The sequence below is a fragment of the Lithobates pipiens genome, unplaced genomic scaffold, assembly GCF_037356315.1.
Source record: "Lithobates pipiens isolate NorthernLeopardFrog02 unplaced genomic scaffold, aLitPip1_a1.2 Scaffold_8, whole genome shotgun sequence".
NCBI classification, from domain to species: Eukaryota; Metazoa; Chordata; class Amphibia; order Anura; family Ranidae; genus Lithobates; species Lithobates pipiens.
Genome location: NW_027507903.1, coordinates 678,790,748 through 678,797,775, shown reverse-complemented (window position 1 = coordinate 678,797,775; position 7,028 = coordinate 678,790,748).

Here is a 7,028-nt window from a genome sequence, read left to right as displayed (position 1 = left end):
TATTTCATTCATTCCAGCTCGTTGAGCAGTCTAGGGCAGGGATCTGCAATTAGTGGACCTCCAGCTGTTGCAAAACTACAAGTCCCATCATGCCTCTGCCTCTGGGTGTCATTGTTGTGGCTGTCAGAGTCTTGCTATGCCTCATGGGACTTGTAGTTCTGCAACAGCTGGAGGTCCGCTAATTGCATATCCCTGGTCTAGGGTATATCTCTTTTTAAAGATTATTTGCTTGTAGAACTTGTAACTGGAGAGGATAAAGTTGTGTGAGATGCTCCAAAACATTAAGCACAGTCTGCCGAGGACACTTCTCTCTCAGAAGCAATACCAAAAAGTACAGGTAGACTAGAATAGTCTATAGGTTCACAGCTGGAGACCATGAAACAGTATGAGCATAGGCAGAGGCGTAATTGGAACCTTCAGGGCCTGGTGCAAGAAACCATTAGGGCCCCCCCTCAGCCAGGGCCCTTCCCTCCAAGCCCAGTGGTGGAATGTCAGAGCCCTGTCAGAAGTGCAACCTTTGCGACCCTGGTTGTTCGGCCATTGGTGTCTGTAGATATTTTAAATTTTTTTTTACAATACTATTTTTTATTATTATTTTTTTTAATTCAGGAGCCCCGTTGGGGGGGGGGGGGATTTAGTGAAATGTCAGGCCTCTGATGGTTCACCTTTTGACACAGAGAAAAGAGATTGAGGACACAGCCCTCAATCTCCATCTCTGCAGCCTCAGCTGCACAGAATGGACAAGATTAGCTCTGTACAGAGCTACCTGTTCATTCACAAACTGAACAGTGGGGGCTGGTGGTAATTTTTTATTTTTTTTTTATTTTTTGGGAGGGAGATGCCACCCCCCCTGGTCGGGTCACTTGTGCACCACCCACCGGTCGTTTAGTCGGCTAGCCCCGCACTTACCCCATCCAGGTCGTAAACAGCGCTTCTCTGGGTAGCGGACGGTGGCCTCCCCTGTGTCTCCTCCTCTCCTGCATAACACCATGCATCTCCTCCCTCCTCTCCTCCATGTGCTGTGAGTCTCCTCCCTCCTCCTCCTAGGCGACCAATTGGATTGCCTCTCCGTTAGGCCAAGTAGGTGACGGGTCTCGCTTCCTGATTGGCCGGGAGGAGAATCAGGAAGACAATAGTGAATATTAATTTGCTATTGTCCCACAAGTGGTACTGCGCCCCGAGCTGATCCATTTTTGAAGCCAATTAAAGACTCTGGCTCTAATTACGTGCTTCAAAAAAAAAAAAAAAAACCTGTAAACCATGCTCCCTGCATGTAAATTAGAGGACCAAGCACATTGGATTACAGGCTGCCACTGAAACTGAAGCATAGTTTACTATGCTTTAGATATGAATGTACAGAGTCGGTGATTGGTATGGATCACTGACTCTATTCATTCAGACAAGGAAGGGGCCAATAAATGACAAATTTACTGGCCCCTTCCCCACTCTCCATCCTGAATGCAAAAATTAGCTTCCTTCCAGTCCAAATCCTCCCTCTCAGCATAAATATTTGCCCCTCAAGCCCAGTACCTAGTTCAAATCCCTCTCAATCCCCCCCCTCCTAGCACAAATCTCCCCACCCAATAAATAACACACATCCCTTTTCCCTTTGAAATTTCCTATCCTAGAACAAATTCCCAATCCCCCCTAAATCCTCTAGCCTAAGTCCCATAACCCCCTCCTACCAGCACTAATCCTCCCTTCCACCCCCCCTCCTAGCACAAATTCCCACCCCCAAATCCCCCGTTTTATTCCAATTTCCAAATGCACAAATGCTCACCCCCAAATCCTCCCTCTCTAGCATAACTCCCCCCAATCCTAGCAGCATAAATCTCTCCTTCCAGGCTCAACCCCCCCATTCCCCTTTCTAGCTCAAATAACCCCCCATCCCCATCTTAGCCCAGTCAGGAGGATGTGTGCTGGGCTGTGGTCCCCCCACAGATTTGCCCCATACAGACACAGATCGCTATCAGACCAGACTATACATGGCTTGATTACATGTGTTCACCTCCTGCAGCAGGAAATGTCAGTAGGGGGTGGGTACAGTCTGTGCACAGTGCAATCTGAGTACGAGTGATCCCATTCCATCTGCTGTTTGGAGGATCTCTGCTCTAACAGGAGTGGGGAGAGCACAGCCCAGCACAGCACCTGCCTAGATCTGACTCTGGCACAGAGAGGACAGAGGCCGGGAGAGAATTCAGAGGCCTGGGGGCAGCAGAGGGAAGCTGGATAGGAGGGACGCCAGCCTATAGAGAACATTATTGCCTCCTTTTTCCTCCTGCAGCCACTGAATGCATGTGCAGAGAATCAGGCATTCAGCGTCTCAGCAGGGGATTGGTTGCTCTATGGGCTGCCGCCCCTCTTATCCAGCTGTACAGGGCAAGGCACATGCCCCCTGGAGCATGCGGTTGGGTCGCATTTGCGACTCCTGTGACCCCTGTAGCTACACCCCTGAGCATAGGTAAAGGCAGACTGGGACAGTCCATGTTTCCCAGCTGGAGAGACAATGAAGAAACTTTAGCACAGATAAAGAGGCTTTACAGGATCCTGGCACACACTCAGTCCATAGGCACAACCTCCATTAATCACTTGCCTACTGGGCACTTTCACCCCCTACCTACCCAAGGCCTATTTTCAGCTTTCAGCACTGTCACACTTTGACTGACAATTGCACAGCCATGTAACACTGTACACATATGAAAATTGTATCATTTATCGAAAGAGATCAAATTGGTCAATTTGAGAAACTCTGGCTTCCTTGGGTTAAGTTTTTCCTTCTGATGGAATTTTCTAATGCTTTCAATGTAATACTTTATTGGTTTATTCGTTGCTCTACTTGTTACATTTTTACATATGTACCACCATCCTTGTATGTACTCGATTTGTCAATATTTGTTATATTTTAAAATTAATAAACACATTTGACGAGAAAATTGTATTGTTTTTTTACAGATAGAGCTTTCTTTTGGTGGTATTAATTCACTGCTGTTTTTTTATTTTTTTCTAAACAAATGAAAAAAAGCCAGAAAATTTAGAAAAAAAAATAGTTTTTGCTATAAAATTTTCCTTCTTCATTGATGTGCGCTGATGAGGCTGCACTGATGAGCACTGATAGGTGGCACTAATGGGCACTGATAGGCTATACCAGCTTCAACTCTTCTGGGAAGGCTGCCCACAAGGTTTAGGAATGTGTCTATGGGCATTTTTGACCATTCTCCCAGAAGTGCATTTGTGAGGTCATATATTGGATGAGAAGGTCTGGCTTGCTTTCTCTGCTTTAATTCATCCCAAAGGTGTTCTATCGAGGTGAGGTCATGACTCTGTGCAGGCCAGTCAAGTTCCTCCACTCTAAACTCGCTCATCCATATCTTCATGGACTTTGCTTTGTGCAAAATCAAAAGTCCCCCTTTTTAAAGGCTTGTATGCAAGTTATTGGCCCTTAAAAGGGTATGGGAGTGAGGGTATTACCATTGGGGGCTTGTATCAATGCAAAAAAAAAGTTTTTAAAAAGATTTTTGTTGAAGCAGTGATTTTATTGATGCTTAAAGTGAAACACTAAAAATTACATTTCCTTTAAATATATTACCTGGTGGTTCTTTTAGTCTGCCCCTAAAGTGGTGCATCTGTACCGTGTATAGAACCTGCTGCAGCAAAACCGACAATTATAAAGAAAAAAAGGACATTTAAATAGATTTTCCCTGCAAGCTTTCTTTATTTTGTAAACAACGGCTTGCAGAGTCAGTCTGTATGATGAGGCCACAATTTAGTCCACTCGGAACAAGATTAGAAATTTTTTGGATAAATTCTTTGGCAGACTTTGGATGGAAATAACAAAGCTTTGCACCACAGTGAGCAAGCCTTATGTGAAGAAGCCAAATTATGATATACTCAGGCCAAGATAAACAATTTTTTGTTTTAGATAGTCAGGTGTGGAAAAATTGGGCCTTGGTTGTTGTTGGTGCTTTCACACCATAACCCTTCACGGTTATCCTTGGTAAACCCAGGATTGGATACTGTTCTTAAAAATTATGTCAAACAGGTGTGGAAAACTTGATCCTTGGGTGTTGGTGGTGCCTGCACACTGCAACTCCCCACAGAGGGAGCAGGACTGGACTCTGCTGCAAAAACACTCAAATTATATGCACCTGGCTGTCAAACAGGTGTGGAAAAATTGGGCCTTGATTGTTGGTGGTACCTCTGCACCATAACCTTATAGAGGTACTCTTGATGAAAGCAAGAATTGGCCTTCCTGTGAAAAATGTAAATGATATGCCCCAGTCAAACAGGTGCAGAAAATTGGTCTTTAGGTGTTGGTGGTGCCTTCACACTGTAACCCTATAGAGCAGGGGTCTCCAAACTATGGCCCTCCAGTTGTTCAGGAACTACAATTCCCATCATGCCTAGTTATGTCTGTGAATGTCAGAGTTTTACAATACCTCATGGGACGCGTAGTTCCGAAACAGCTGGAGGGCCGTAGTTTGGAGATCCCTGCAATAGAAATACTCTTGATAAAAGACAAATTTGGCATTGTTGTAAAAAAAAAAAAAAATTGATGCATCTATCAAACAGCTGTGTAAAAATTGGTCCTTGGGTGATAATTGTGCCCATGAAACCTATACCAAAAAAAAATATTTCAAGACAATATCAACACCCACAAAGCCTAGCCTAGACAGTTTTGCAGAAATTCTAGATCCCAAAAACACTTAATCAGTGACATCAGGGGCTTGATGGCTGCTGCTAATCCAGGACTGATTCATTTTATTAAATGTTAGCTGGTCAACGGAGTCTGTGGACAGATGTGCTCTTTTATCTGTCACAAAACCTCCAGCAGCACTGAATGCCCATTTGGAAATCACACTGGATGCAGGGCAGCCCAGCAGCTCAACTGCATACTGGGCAACTTCTTGCCAGTGGTTTATTCTCATCACCAGGCAACCCAGTGGATAGTCTACTGCGAAGCTCTCCATGTCTGTTTTTACCCCTAGATAATATTCCACCATATGATGCAGGCGCTGCCAATGGGATGTTGGAGCAGAAAGCCCTGGGCTCCAAGGACTACATTTTTTTTAAATGCATCGCTCTTCTCCACCGCTCCTTTTCACCAACATAAGCCTCAAAACTACCTACTAACACGAGACTGTAACCTACCAGAGTCTGGAAAGGCATTAAAGGTCTTTAAGATGTCCTCAAGAAATTTCATCCTGTGCTCCCTCTGTGAGGGCAGGATGAGTTCCGAGACTTTTCCCTTGTAACGGTGGTCAAGGAGGGTTGCCAACCAATAGTGATCCCTCTCTTTGATATCACAAATTCTCGGGTCCTTTCACAGGCTTCGAAGAATAAGGGAGCCCATGCACAGCAAGTTTGCAGAGGCTGAGAAGTCCTCAAAGTCACTGAGGATTACAGTATCGGAAACTGCCTCCTCCCAGCCACATACTACTCCCAAGGTTTCTAGGGGCTGAAAACCATCTCTTAAGGTTTCCTCTGCTTCAATGCTTCCAAAATTGCCAGAATCCTCCTCCTCCCTCTCCTGTTGTGTGTTCTGTGGCGTCGCAAGAATAGTGTCTGCATAAAGTGGGCCTTAAGAGGAAAGGAAGTTGTTCTCTTCATCCCGCTGCTCTGCCTCAAGTGCCTTGTCTATAATGCCGCACAGGGGGTCATTTACTATAGTGCCAAAAAATTATCCAGCAGTGTCAAAAAATAGCGCTCAAAAAAAGACTTCAACTCTCAGAAACAGAGCACTAATGCAAATGGAAAGCAGCGCTATTGGCGGAAATAATGCCTGTCAGATCACATATGCTGGAATAGTGGAAGTCAATGGGGCTCGAACCTGCGAAATCCAAAGTTCTCACTGAAGGCTTATATGTAAGTTCTTTGCCATAAATAGTGTTTGGGGACCCTGGTCCTGCCCCAGGGGACATGTATCAATGCAAAAAAAAAGTTTGACTGTGTTTGGCCAATCCCTAGTAGCGATGCGGGAACTCTGCATATCCAGTGGGGGTTCCCGCATCGCATACAACTCGCAGGTAATTCACACTGCCATATGCCAACTGCTGGGAGTGTCAGTAGAAAGATAATGACACCCCCAATTCAAATCGCAGAGCGAACTGCAAATTCAGACAACACCCATGCAATCTGATTCTGCTGTGGAACAAAAAAAGGGTACTGTGCGAGTTTGGTCCAAAATGCGATGCAAATTCAACCATCCAATCAGTATGGCTAAGTTTGCATCACACAGACATCGCATGTGAATAACAGTGCGGGGCAAATCACATCCGATGTCGGACAGCACAGCAGTGTGAACCGACCCTAAGGCCCCTTTCCCACTTGTGCGACTTTTCCTGTGACTCCTGCATCCATAGACCTCAAGATTACACTGGCATTGCTTCAAATCGCATCAAATTTGCTGCAAAAATGCTGCAAAATCGCTGGTATTTTAGATCGCGCAAGTGTGAAAGGGGCCTTATGGACCTCAAGTTGTAGGAAAAGTCGGCCAAGTGTGAAAGAACCTAATGAGATTCATTGATAAAACCTTTGAATTAGGCTCCATGAAAGTCACACCAAAGTAGTACAGGGACTACTTTAAAGTTGTTGCAACTTGAAGTAGCACAGATATGAATGGTTATCATTGAGAATCATTGTCAAGCAACTCGGAGGTCCAAAGTTGCCCCAACTGTGACACAAGTCCTATATATTTTAATAGAAAGGAGCTTTCATTTAAAGTCACACCAATTAAAATGGTGCAATTGCCACCGATTTGACATGTCAAATAGGACCATTGTGAACCAGAGCCGACACATACAACACTGCCTATCCACCAGCTGAATTTATTACCTGCAATTCTCCCCATCTGGTATATATATATAAGATCCCACCTTTATCATTTATTTGCAGGTGAGCTGAAGCCTAGATTTACATTGGATCGATTCGAGAGATCCAATTGCATGACTAATGGCAGCAATGGCACTGTTCCAATCGGTCCAAAACCGATTTTGTGGTGCCGCACCGATTTGCTAAAGTAGTTACTGCAC